Below are 13,389 nucleotides of genomic sequence, written 5' to 3' on the forward strand. Positions count from 1 at the left end.
ACAGTTACAATTTTTTTTCCTCCAGAGAAGCTCAGTTCAGTGTCATCAGAATTAGGGGTCTCCTCCATGGCAATGGTTCCTTCATAGGGTTTAAGAATCTCTAGCCTATGTCAGGTTTAAACTAACCCCTTCGTTATGCCACTGGGGAATCATGGATATTGTCCTGTCTATGCCCCAGGGTCAGGATATTTGTTGTGATAAAGGCACCTGAAGCAGAAAGCAGCAACAGCAGAGGTCCTTAAGGTCCTGGTGAGCCCTGTGCCTTTCGGGGTGTGGACTTGGTGCGCCACCTGATGGCTGCCTTTCCTCCCTTTCTCTCTCCTCTTTAAATGACGACTGTTTTCAGGAGCACCTCTTGTACAGGGTGTATATAGACCGCCCTGCACACCGGGCCAACCCAGCATCAGGCACAGCTTCACTCTAAACACACAGATAGATCCAGCATCAACTGAAGGAGGGTTCCAATAGCATATTCCTACTCTTAAATGCCAAAGAATTATTTTTAAAAAGGCGGATTCAGTCAGCAGAATATAGAATCCATACTTGGTAGGGCTCAACATATAACACAGAGCAGCACACTTGAAGCACCAGCTCTCTAGCCAGCAGCAGCTCACCAGACATGTTGGCCATCAGGCAGGTCAGTGGGTTAGCAAATCAGAGCAAGAGAAGATCTACAAAAATAACTCAGGCACGGTGATGCACACCTGTAATCCCAGCTACTTGGGAGGCTGAGGCAGGAAAACTGCTTGAACCTGGGAGGCAGAGGTTGCAGTGAGCTGAGATCACGCCACCACACTCCAGCCTGGGTGACAGAGCAAGACTCTGTCTCAAAAAATAATAATAATAATTAATTAAAAAAATAAAGGCTGGGTGCAGTGGCTTACACCTGTAATCCCAGCACTTTGGCAGGCCGAGGCAGATCACGAGGTCAGAAAATTGAGACCATCCTGGCTAACATAGTGAAACCCCATCTCTACTAAAAATACAAAAAATTAGCTGGTGGCCGGGCACGGTGGCTCAAGCCTGTAATCCCAGCACTTTGGGAGGCCGAGACGGGCGGATCACGAGGTCAGGAGATCGAGACCATCCTGGCTAACACGGTGAAATCCCGTCTCTACTAAAAAAAATACAAAAAAACTAGCCGGGCGAGGTGGCAGGCGCCTGTAGTCCCAGTTACTCGGGAGGCTGAGGCAGGAGAATGGCGTAAACCCGGGAGGCGGAGCTTGCAGTGAGCTGAGATCCGGCCACTGCACTCCAGCCCGGGCGACAGAGCGAGACTCCGCCTCAAAAAAAAAAAAAAAAAAAAAAAAAATTAGCTGGGCGTGGTGGCACACGCCTGTAGTCCCAGCTACTCAGGAAGCTGAATCTGGAGAACTGCTTGAACCGGGAGGGCAGAGGTTGCAGTGAGCCGAGATCGTGCCACTGCACTCCAAGCTGGGCAACAGAGCGAGACTCCGCCTCAAAAAATAATAATAAAAATAAAGAGATGGCTTCTACACATGCGCACGGTTGGGCGGGCCTCCTTCCTTCTCGCTTAACGCTGCCAACATGGTGTTCAGGCGCTTTGTGGAGGTTGGCCGGGTGGCCTACGTCTCCTTTGGACCTCATGCCGGAAAATTGGTCGCGATTGTAGATATTACTGATCAGAACAGGGCTTTGGTCGATGGACCTTGCACTCAAGTGAGGAGACAGGCCATGCCTTTCAAGTGCATGCAGCTCACTGATTTCATCCTCAAGTTTCCACACAGTGCCCGCCAGAAGTATGTCCGACAAGCCTGGCAGAAGGCAGACATCAATACAAAATGGGCAGCCACACGATGGGCCAAGAAGATTGAAGCCAGAGAAAGGAAAGCCAAGATGACAGATTTTGATCGTTTTAAAGTTATGAAGGCAAAGAAAATGAGGAACGCAATAATCAAGAATGAAGTTAAGAAGCTTCAAAAGGCAGCTCTCCTGAAAGCTTCTCCCAAAAAAGCACCTGGTACTAAGGGTACTGCTGCTGCTGCTGCAGCTGCTGCTGAAGTTCCAGCAAAAAAGATGACCACCGCGAGTAAGAAGGTTCCTGCCCAGAAAGCCACAGGCCAGAAGGCTGCGCCTGCTCCAAAAGCTCAGAAGGGTCAAAAAGCTCCAGCCCAGAAAGCACCTGCTCCAAAGGCATCTGGCAAGAAAGCATAAGTGGCAATCAAAAAAAGTAATAAAGATTCTTTTTGACATGTTGGCAAATGTATTTAAGCCTTTGGATTTAAAGCCTGTTGAGGCTAGAGTTAGGAGGCAGATTGATAATAGGATTATAATAAACATTAAATAATCAGTTCCTTAAAATAAATAAATAAAGAGATGAAGGACCAACAAGTGGCAATCAGTGTCTGGACAACATGCTCACGGCACCAATCCTTGTGGTCACCTTCAGAGACGTAGTTCTGACGAAACTGATGGTCTGGCATAGAGGGGTATTAAAAGGCTTATTGCTCACATTGTTGAGATCTGGGGGAGAGCAGGGCAGACCCATCAAGCATAACTGAAATGGCCTGAGAGAGCAAAGAAAGGAGCCTGGCCTGGTTGTTTACCGTGTGGTTGGGGTAGAGTTGGGCACTATAAGGGCAGGTGGTTGCGTGGTTTAAATCTGTTGCCTATGACAGAGAAGGCAGCCCTTGGACTCATCAGCTTGTCCAGGTGTGGGTCACAAGAAAAAAAGGGAAGGGTGAGTCCTATGTTGTTAGCAAACATTAAATAGGGATTCCAGACCAGGTGTGGTGGCTCACGTCTATAATCCCAGCACTTGGGGAGGCCAAGATGGGAAGATCATTTGAGGTTAGGAGTTTGAGACCAGCCTGGCCAACATGGTGAAACCCTGTCTTTACTAAAAATACAAAAATTTGCTGGGTGTGGTGGCACACGGCTGTAATCCCAGCTACTGGGGAGGCTGAGGCAGGAGAGTCACTTGAACCTGGGAGGTTGCAGTGAACCAAGGTTGTGCCACTGCACTCCAGCCTGGGCGACAGAGGGAGACTCTATCTCAATAAATAAATGCATTATGGAATTGGGGCTAATCCCTTAAATATAGCAGCAGTTTCAAAGATTATATAAACTTCAGTAGTTTTCCTCACATCAATTAAAACAGGGATTCAATTGTGTTTTCCTCTTACCAATGGAATCAGGAATTCATTTGTCTTAGCAACTGTATACCCTTTCAAATTTCAAAGTTCTCTATGGACATTCACATATAAAAACTGATCTAAAAATGAAAAAAGTACCTGAGAACTTAAATATACCCATCTCGTATCTTGAGGTTCTCTGGCCTCAAGAAACATTTTTAGTTCCAGAATGTTCTTGCCTTACTCCCACCATATCTAACAACCTTCATTTTCAAAGTGAAAGAAATTAAAATCTTACACACTGACACAGGCAATAAAATTATAAAATGATAAAGGAAACCAGAGTTGAAGGGCCATAATATTCAACAGATAAAATAATCCAAAGGAAACATAAAGTATTCTAATTAGCTCAGATAAGCAGGCTGCTTCCCCACAATTCACAAGGAAAACCCATATTCGAGAGGTTAAACACCTTAACATGCTTGAGGTCCAGGCTTTCCCTTTGACATGTAACTTCTAGAGCCTAACCCTGGTGATGAAGGGAAGAGACACTTGAGTAGCGACAGGAATGAACTCCGGGAGCTCCGCACACCCTAACTGGCCCCTGGCAGTGTGAAAACACTTCCTCTCCCAGGCTTCAATTCTCGGGCAGAAGAAACCCTCAGCTGGATACTTTAAGATTCTGACCCCAAAATAACCTCCGAAATTCATTAGCCCTGTGTCCTGGAGACAGCACTCCTGAATTTCACACACTTTCTCAATATGTTAAGAAGAGTATAACTCTGAATGCGTCAACATTGTGAATGCAAAACAAACCTCATGTCTAAAAAACACGCCCAAGAAAACTGCAGTTACAACCTCAGAAAGCAACCCCTCCACCCAAAACATGTGCATATGGATCCCCAGCTTTCCAGTGCTCTGTAGCTTCTCTCGGTATAAAGAGTTTAGTGGTATGAACAGGGATGCTCCCCAAGAAGAACCAACACAGCCTTTAATTACCGCTCTTGGCAGGCTCAAAGATGGCCTTAGCTTGGGCAGTAATGTTACTTTGGACCACCACTGAGATTTTATTTTTATTTTGTTGTAAAGACAGGATTTTGCCATGTTGCCCAAGCTGATTTTGAACTCTTGGACTCGAGCAATCCTCCCACCTCATGAGCCACTTAAAGTTCTGGGCCACCATGAGCCATCACATCGCATCACCATGAGCCACCACAGCCAGCCTAAACAGATACTTTAAATGAGACAAACCCAATGTTTGAAGAATTCTGCAAAATCTCTCAAATCAAGTATTTATGTGTAAAGTGTTAAGAAAATTGTAAGGCACCTTAGCAAACCAGCCCTAGTCCCCGAAATCCACAAGTGTCTATTGTTTTCAGAAAATGAAATGTCAGTTATTGGGCTGGGCGCGGTGGCTCATGCCTGTAATCCCAGCACTTTGGGAGGCCGAGGCAGGCGGATCACAAGGTCAAGAGATCGAGACCATCCTGGCCAACATGGTGAAACCCCGTCTCTACTAAAAATACAAAAATTAGCAGGGCATGGGGGTGGCACCTGTAGTCCCAGCTAATAGGGAGGCTGAGGCAGGAGAATCACTTGAACCCGGGAGGCAGAGGTTGCAGTGAGCCGAGATTGTGCCACTGCACTCCAGCCTGACAGAGCGAGACTCCGTCTCAAAAAAAAAAAAAAAAAAAAAAGATATGTCAGTTATTATTTCTATGGCAATAAATGTTCTCATAATCATATTTGGATACTTCTAGGTGTCACGGCTATGCTCTGAAATTCCATTTGAAATCACCACAAAAAAAAGAACAGACCTCAGAAACTTACTACGCAACCTAAGGGGAAGAAAAAAAGAAAAAAGTGTTTTCCGATTTCAATGTAATACTGAAGTGTTTTATTTTTTATGAAATTCACCTCTTTCTTGCTTTAAAATTTTTTTTCTTTTGATGACATGATGTCATATTTGGGAAAATCTAAAGACTCTACAGGAAAACTGTAAGAATAAACGAGTTCAGTAAAGTTGCAGGATACAAAATCAACATATAAAAATCAGTAGCAGTTCTATATGCCAACAGTGAACAATGTGAAAAATACATTTAAAAAGTAATCCCATTTATAATAGCCACACATAAAATTAAATACCTAGGAATTAACCAAAGAAGTGAGAGATCTTTATAATGAAAACTATAAAACACTGATGAAAGATATTGCAGAGGACACCAAAAAAATGGAAAAACATTCCATGTTTATGGATTGCAAGAATCAATATTGTTAAAATGTCCATTTACCCAAATCAATCTAGAGATTCAATGCAATCCCTACCAAAATACCAAGGATATTCTTTACAGAAATAGAAAAAAAAAATCCTAAAATTGATACGGAACCCCAAAAGACACAGAATAGCCAAAGCTGTCCTAAGCAAAAAGATCAAAACTGGAAGAATCACATTACCTGACTTCAAATTATACTACAGAGCTATAGTAACCAAAACAGCATGGTACTGGCATAAAGACATACACATAGAGCAATGGAACAGAATGCAGAACCCAGAAACAAATCCACACACCTAGAGTGAACTCATTTTCGACAAAGGAGCAAAGAATACACACTGGGGAAAAGACAGTTTCTTCAATACATGGTACTGGGAACTGGATATCCATATGCAAAAGAATGAAAATAGATCTTTATCTCTTGCCAAATACAAAAATCAAATCAAAATGGATTAAAGACTTAAATCGAAGACCTCAAACCAGGAAACTACCACAAGAAAATATTGTGGAAAATCTCCAGGACACTGGTCCGGGCAAAAATTTCTTGAGCAATACCCCACAAGCACAGGCAAGCAAAGCAAAAATGGTAAATGGGATCACATCAAGTTAAAAAGCTTCCACACAGCAAAGGATAACAATCAACAAAGTGGACACAACCCACAGAAGGGGAGAAAATATTTGCAAACTACCCATCTGTCAAGGGATTAATATAACCAAAATATATAAGGAGCTCAAACTCTACAGGAAAAAAATCTAATAATCCAATCAAAAAATGCCCAAAAATTTGAATAGACAGTTCTCAAAACAAGACATACGAATGGTGAACAGGCATATGAAAAGGTGCTCATACGAAAAAGTGATCATCAGAGAAATGCAAATTAAAACTACAATGAGATACAATCTCACCCCAGTTAAAACGGCTTATGTCAAAAAGACAGGCAATAACAAAAGCTGGAGAGGACATGGAGAAAAGGGAACCTTTGTATCCTGTTGATAGGAATGTAAACTAGTACAACCACTATGGAGAACGGTTTGGAGGTTCCTCAAAAAACTAAAAATTGAGCTACCATATGCCATGCAGCAATCCCACTGCTGGGAATATACCCAAAAGAAAGGAAATCAGTGTAGCAAAGAGATAGCTGCACTCCAATATCTGTACTAGCACTGTTTCAATAGCTAAGATTTGGAAGCAATGGAAGTGTCCCTCAACAGATAAATGGATTTTTAAAATGTGGTACAACTTTGGGAGGCCGAGGCAGGTGATCACCTGAGATCAGGGGTTCGAGACCAGCCTGGCCAATATGACACAACCCCATCTCTACTAAAAATACAAAAATTAGCCCCGTATGGAGGCACATGCCTGTAATCCCAGTGACTCGGGAGGCTGAGGCACAAGAATCGCCTGTAGGCGGAGGTTGCAGTGAGCCAAGATCACACAGTGCACTCCAGCCTGGGCAACAGAGTGAGACTCTGCCAAAAAAAAAAAAAAAAAAAGTGGTACATATACACAATGGAGTACTATTCAGCCATAAAAAAGAATGAAATCCAGTCATTTGCAACATGGATGGAATTGGAGATCATTATGTTACGTGAAATCAGCCACGCACAGAAAGATAAACACCACATCTTCTCACTTATGTGTGGGATCTATTATAAAAATCAAACAACTGAACTCATAGACTTAGAGAGTAAGGTGGTTATTAGAAGCTAGGAAAGGTAGTGGGAGCCTGAGAGAAAGGAGAGGATAGTTAATGGGTGAAAAAAAAAAAAGAACTCTACATTTTAAAATAACTTATAGAGTGTAACTGGATTGTTTGCAACTCAGATGCTTGAGGGGATATCCCTTTCTTCATGATGTGCTTATTTCACGTTGCATACCTGCATCAAAACATCTTATGTACTCCATAAATACGTACACCTACTATGTACCCACAAAAATTAGAAATAAAAAATTATAATACTTTTAATAGCTGTTGATTATATACATTTCAGATACAGGAAGAAAATGACACCCAAATAAGTGGTCAAATCTTTTCAACAATACAAAGGCAAGGACGGGCAGTGCCGACCTGAAACTGCTAAAAAGACATGTCACCCAGGGAAGTTTCCAAAGAGGAGCCTCAACCTAAGAGTTCCTGTAGGGTGTCTGTGCTCAGGAGAGATACTGGAAGGAGAGTCATAAGGATTTAAACAACAAAGTATTCTTTGCCTTCCTCGCATGTAAAATATCCGCAAACAAAAAATAAATCTTTTAAAACGAGTCATCCTTGGTTCTCTGGAAAAATGAGAAACACGGCGTCCGTGTGAAATGCACCAGAGGCCAAATAATTGATAATGACGCTGTGAATTGGAGAGGGGACGTCAGACTTTGGGAATGCGGGAAGGGATCCGCAAACTTAGGAATTTTACTGCCAGCCCCAGGAAGAGGTAGTCTGGAGCCAGGATTATGGATTTGACATACTGCTTTCCGTACATTTGGAAACCTCAGGGGAAGATGGGTGACCTTTACAGAGAAAGGAGGGACGGAGGACGACCCGGACCACTGCTCGTCCCACGCACGAATGCCACACACTAGTCGGAAACCTCCCCATGACCCTTCCGGGGCTCCCGCGCAATCTGGGGAGACACGGGGCTGCGGGGGTGGAGTTGCCCAGAGAGGGCGCCGGGGCCTAAGGCGTAGCGCAGGAACGGGACAGGACACCCGGGGTACCGGATGCCGGCCCAGTCCCACTCTGCGGCCGAGAGACCCGGGTCCCAGACTCCAAAGTCGCCGACGGGAGCCCAGGGTGCCGCCACAGCTGGTTCCGGCCGGTTCCAACCTGTCCCTCCTCAGGTCTCAGGACACCGGCCCCGCACACTCACCATTTTCCGGCTTCCAGGTGTCTGGCCGTCCTCCCTCATCGTATACAGCGTTGGCCACGGCGCTCATAGCAGGAGCTATTACCTACACGTGACGGTCGAGGCGCCCAGCAACCTCGCTGCGTAACGGCGTACGACGTCCACCTGTTTTGTGACGCGTTGCCCCACCCACCTTCCATGTGGCACTTCTGATTGGGCAGTTCACGAAGCCCCGCCCTCTTCACCTGGAGTGACAGAGCTGCGAAAGGTCGTGTCGCTGGGGAAACCCTGCTTCTGTCCAGGCGGAAACCAGTCCCAGGCAGGGGCAGTTGCGTAGAAGCTGAACTTGTTCCCAGCCTCTGGATGGACTCCGGCATCCTGTCGCAGCTGTTTCTGAACGCGGGGACACAAGTTTGAGCAGCGAATTCCAGCCTCAGTTGCCAGATGTACTGACCCTTTAAGGCACAAGTCTACAGCAAGAGGGTCACCCAGGCAAGTCCAGATTGGAACAGCAGGGTCTGACTCCTCCAGGGGCCAGGGACTTGGCCTGAGGCTAGAGGGCACTGGTGGAACTGTGAGCCCCGTTCACAAACACAGACACTTAAAAATGACCTCACCGTGTGTAATAAGAGTCTAGCTCCATTCTGATATTGACGGCTAACGACATTGAGACCTCCACCCATCTCTTCCCCAATCCCCACACATTTACAATCTCTTTGAACCCCACATCCCTAGCATGGATGCAAGGACGCTTATCAGACTAACCACAGCTGTGAGATATTTCAATTAAACTCTGAAGTGTACATTTCACACTAAAGGAAAATTTATTTTAGATAGGTTACAGATTGTGTTCCCAGAGAACTTTGAAATGTAAACGACTATGATATACCTAAGGTAACTGAATTCCTATTTTCACTGATACAAAAATGAACAATAAAAAGTGATGTAAATTAGGGTATATCTGGAAACTTAGTGTGTTTAACAGATTAGATAAAAAATCTGAAGTCATATTTATTTGAAAAGCTATATAAAAATGAAACACTACACAATGCACCCCTTTTAAGCATACAATTCAGTAAAGTATATTCAAAGATGCAAACAGATAGTCATCACCACAGTCAATTATAGAACATTTTTTACTTTTTTTTTTGAAATGGAGTCTACTTTGTCGCCCAGGCTGGAGTGCAGAATGCAATGGTGCGATCTTGGGTCACTACAACCTCCGCTTCCTCCGCTTCCCGGGTTCAAGCGATTCTCCTGCCTCAGCCTCCAGAGTAGCTGGGATTACAGGTGCACACCACCATGCCCGGTTGATTTTTCTATTTTTAGTGGAGACGGGGTTTCACCATGTTGACCAGGCTGGTCTCGAACTCCTGACCTCAAGTGAGTTGCCTGCCTCAGTCTCCCAAAGTGCTGGGATTACAGGCATGAGCCACTGCACCTGGCCTAAAACATTTTCATTACCTCAAAAAAGAAACTCCTGGCAGGGCACGATGGCTCATGCCTGTAATCCCAGCATTTTGGGAGGCCAAGGCAGGAGGATAGCTTGAGCCCAGAAGTTCATGATCAGCCCTGACAAAAGAGCAAAACCCCATCTCTGAAAAAAAAAAAAAAATTAATTGGGCATGGTGGTACACACCTGTGTTCTCAGCTACTCGGGAGGCTGAGATGGGAGGATTGCTTGAATCCAGAAGTTTGAGAGTGCAGTGAGCCATGACAGCCTGGGCTACAGAGCAAAACCCCATCTCTTAAAAAAGAAAACATTAAAAACTACAAACAAAAAAACAAAGTGGCTGCTCTGTTTTCCATTCTCACCAGCAGTGTATGAGGGTTCCAAATTCTCCATATCCTTGACATGTGTTATCCGACTTTTTCATTCTACCCATCCTAGTGGGTTTGAAGTGGTATTTCATTGCCTTTTTGTTTAGCATTTACTTAATGATGTCCAGCATCTTTTCAGGTCCCCTTGCTCAGTTGTTTATCTTCCTTAGAAAAATGTATATTCAGCTGGGTGCTATGGCTCACACCTGTAATCCCAGCACTTTGGAAGGCCGAGGTGGGCCGATCACTTCACCCTAGGAGTTTGAGACCAGCCTGGCCAACATGGCAAAACCCATCTTAACCCAAAATACAAAAATTAGCCAGGTGTGGTGGCACATACCTGTAATCCAAGCTACTCCAGAGCAAGAAAGACCATGTCCCCTCCACCTCCAGAAAAAGTTACCTGTAAAACAGGCTCTGGCAAATCCTTCAGGAAGTATTCTGAAAGGTTTTTTTGTTGCGGTTTTTTGGGTTTTTTTTTTGAGACAAAGTCTTATCCTGTCACTGGAGGCTGCGGCAGGAGAATCACTTGAACTGGGGAAGTGGAGGTTGCAGTGAGCCGAGATCGCGCCACCGCACTCCAGCCTGGGTGACAGAGTGAGACTCTGTCTCAAAAAAAAAGTTACCCAGGGTAGAATTAAGTTCACCTCTTCACTACATCAAATACAGAGAAATTTTTTGCTTCCTTAAGTAGGAGTCAAGCAACCTAAAAGCAGCATAAATCCTGCAATAAATTCTTTTAACTACCCTCTTATTGAGACACCTCACAGTCATTACTGTTTTGTGGTGGTATTTTTTTTTTATTTATTTTTTGAGACAGTCGCACTCTGTTGCCCAGGCTGGAGTACAGTGGCGCGATGGGCTCACTGCAACCTCCACTCCCAAGTAGCTGGGATTACAGATGTGTGCCACCACACCAGGCTAATTTTTGTATTTTTAGTAAAGACAGGTTGTTGCTATGTTGTCCAGGCTGGTCTCCAATTCCTGGTCTCAAGTGATCTGCCTGCATTGGCCTCCCAAAATGCTGGTATTACAGGTGTGAGCTACCCGTGCCCGGCCTGTGGTAGTATTGCCACAATTTATTACATCCTGTTTGACAACAGGTACGTTCCTGATAGTCGTTGGAAAGAAATCACTCACAACATGATTTGACTTTTGGTATTATGCATATGAAAAACTACTATCATCATAAAAGTTGTAATCGAATAAGCATGAAAACTAAAATTTATGAGAAAAAAGAGGCCTGAAGTTGTAAGCTCACAGTAATGTTGACTCACAATGTTGGACAAAGAGCTTAATTATAAAGTTTATCTGATCCATGATTGGAATGGGTATTTTAATATATATTCTCAATAAATACAAAACTCACTAGACAGTAAGCAAGTTGTTTGCACACTGTTAATATTTCTAAGAAATGTGTGAGAACTTTTGTTTGAGGAAGACATGTATATTGTTTGTAATCATATATAATCAAACATAATTCAAAATAAACTGAGGGACTACATTCAGCTATGAATAACAGGACACACCCACAATGTTTCTGTAATGAATAAGGTGCTTATTCTCACATGAAAGAATGGGGTGAGACCCATCTCTGCATAATGCGGCAGAGCAACAAGCTTCATGTAGGGTTTTTGGTTTTGTTTTTGGATAGTGCCATTGTAGATCTCAACCTGTATCAGTAACACTCACTATCCCTAAGGACAAAAATGTTTATGTACAAACTGGACCGTACAGGAACCAAGTCAGATCATCAGACTATTCCCAACAATGACAATATGAACTGATTACTTGGCAGATACATTAGGGCTTTCAGGGATATCCAAATGGCAGCTGAATCTTGGATATGAAGCTTGTAAGAATGTCTATGGAAATCTGTAACTTTGAGAACATGGAGATGAAGTGGCTGGTGGTGGATTAGAGAATACTTTTTTTTTTTTTTTTTTGAGACAGGGTCTCATTCTGTACTCGTCACCCAGGTTGGAGTACAGTGGCGTGATCTTGGCTCACTGCAACCTTCACCTCCCCGGCTCAAGCAATTCTTCTGCCTCAGCTGGGACTATAAGCATGAGATACCACACCCAGCTAATTTTTGTATTTTTAGTAGAGACAGGGTTTCACCATGTTGACCACGCTGGTCTCGAACTCCTGACCTCAGGTGATCCGCCCGCTTTGGCCTCCCAAAGTGCTAGAATTACAGGTGTGAGCCACCACATCCGGCTGAGGATACTCTTGATTGGCAGGGCAAAGAATCAGGAAAATGGGCTAGATGACCATGTCCAAACAGCCCATATGAATCTGTCTCTCTGTATGATGCCTACAAAATCTGACTAATGCCTTCTTCACTTCTGCGTTCTCACCTTCTGGGAATTTAGGCTTTGATGCACTCTACATGTAACCATAAAAGAAATAAATTCTGGGCCAGGCACAGTGGCTTATGCCTATAATCCTAGTGCTTTAAGAGGCTGAGGCTAGAGGGTAACTTGAGGCCAGAAGTTTGAGACCAGTCTGGGCAACACAGCAAGACACCATCTCTACTAAAAAAAGATTAAAAACCAAAACCAAAAACATTAGCTGGGCTTGGTGGCACATACTATAGTTCCAGCCATTTGGGAGGCTGAGGTTGGAAGACTATCTGAGCTCGAGAGTTTGAGGTTACAGTGAGCCACAATTGTGCCATTGCACTCCAGCCTGGGTGACAGAGTGAGACCCCATTTAAGAAAGAAAGAAAGAAAAAAAGAAAGAAATGAAGTCTGAAAAGTTTAGTTCCCATTACCCAGATTGATGTGACACAATTCATGAAAGGCATCTCCCATTCTAGATTTTATTATCCTATCATAGCTGTCTCCTTATCCCAAAATCAATTATACAAAGAACAGCCAGAATAAATAACAAGGAGTAAAGAACAACAGGTTGAAATAATAATTCACGAGACTACAATCTATGATAAACTTTACATATTTAGAATGAATACTCTTTAATAGGAAGGAAAATAAAATTCTTTGAGCCAAGAAAAAAAAAAAAAGGGCTGTGATGGCTTACACATGTAATCCCTGCACTTTAGGAGGTTGAGGCGGGTGGATCACTTGAGGTCAGGAGTTTAAGACCAGCCTGGCCAACATGGTGAACCCCATCTCTACTGAAAACACAAAAAATTAGCCAGGTGTGGTGGCACATGGCTGTAGTCCCAGCTTCTTAGGAGGCTGAGGTGGGATAATCACTTGAACCCAGAAGGCAGAGGTTGCAGTGAGCCGAGATCGTGCCACTGTACTCCAGCTTGGGCAACAGAGCACAGAGCGAGACCCTGTCTCAAAAAGAAAAAAGGACAAAAAAAGGAGTTGTTCCAATAAATATGGTGGAAT

General features: G+C 43.8%; 1 long non-coding RNA gene and 1 pseudogene across 2 annotated transcripts in view; one reads left to right on the plus strand and one right to left on the minus strand.

The window, feature by feature from the left end:
- The window catches only part of LOC115899111, a 45,869-nt gene extending 36,473 nt beyond the window's left edge, over positions 1-9,396 (minus strand). Inside the window, exon 1 of the long non-coding RNA XR_004058761.1 lies at positions 8,231-9,396. This is a non-coding gene — a long non-coding RNA (uncharacterized LOC115899111). The remainder of the gene's footprint in view (positions 1-8,230) is intronic.
- On the plus strand, positions 1,495-2,218 carry LOC104661108 (annotated as a pseudogene). The gene has a single exon (XR_747803.2). The product of XR_747803.2 is annotated as a 60S ribosomal protein L14 pseudogene (transcript).
- Positions 9,397-13,389: the final 3,993 nt, after the last annotated feature.

The sequence above is a fragment of the Rhinopithecus roxellana genome, chromosome 8, assembly GCF_007565055.1.
Source record: "Rhinopithecus roxellana isolate Shanxi Qingling chromosome 8, ASM756505v1, whole genome shotgun sequence".
Classification (NCBI taxonomy): Eukaryota; Metazoa; Chordata; class Mammalia; order Primates; family Cercopithecidae; genus Rhinopithecus; species Rhinopithecus roxellana.